Raw genomic sequence first — 663 nt, forward strand, 5'->3', positions numbered from 1 at the left:
CGGGGCACCCCCTGCCCCAGGCCAGGGCACAACTCCCTGCATGGCTACCCACTAAAGGACACACGTTCATCACTCATGCAAACGCTGACCCTTACACCAAAGGGGCGGCTATGAAAGAAGGGTCTCGTTTTTTTTTTTTGAGTAGATCACCAGCTAAATTTCTTCCCTTCGAAGTAAGAGTTTCTTCAAGGGGCAAACGACAGCAGGAAAGTACATCCGATGTATATCCATGGAGGACACACGAGGGGAAGGACATCTCCAAATGATCATGCAGAGTGAAAGAAGCTAAACCCTCTGCCCCCTCCGAAAAAGGGCACGTACTGTATGATTCCATTGACATAAAGCTTTGGAAAAGGCCAAGTAATCTGGAGTGACAGAAAGTGGGTGGGGGATCACCGGGGTGGGTGACCGGTGGGCAAAGGGCGAAGAGAGGTTGGGGGACAGGGTAGGGAGAGAGCACGAAGGTGCACGGGGGAACTTTTTTGGGGTGACGGATGTGTTCACGCCCTCAACGGTGGTGATGGTTTAACAGGTATGTGTATATACACATATATATGTCAGAACTTACAAATTAGACCCTCCGAGCATGTGCAATAAATCAGTTACAACCCAATGAAGCCGTTTTAAAAGATTTAAAAAAAAAAAAAAAAAAGCGGTGCGTTC

General features: G+C 48.3%; 1 protein-coding gene across 1 annotated transcript in view; it reads right to left on the minus strand.

Moving 5' to 3' along the window:
• The window catches only part of CPT1A (carnitine palmitoyltransferase 1A), a 75,693-nt gene that overhangs the window by 23,242 nt on the left and 51,788 nt on the right, over nucleotides 1–663 (minus strand). The gene's annotated exons all lie outside the window — the stretch shown is intronic.

The sequence above is a fragment of the Pteropus vampyrus genome, unplaced genomic scaffold (genome assembly GCF_000151845.1).
Source record: "Pteropus vampyrus isolate Shadow unplaced genomic scaffold, Pvam_2.0 Scaffold624, whole genome shotgun sequence".
Taxonomy (NCBI): domain Eukaryota; kingdom Metazoa; phylum Chordata; class Mammalia; order Chiroptera; family Pteropodidae; genus Pteropus; species Pteropus vampyrus.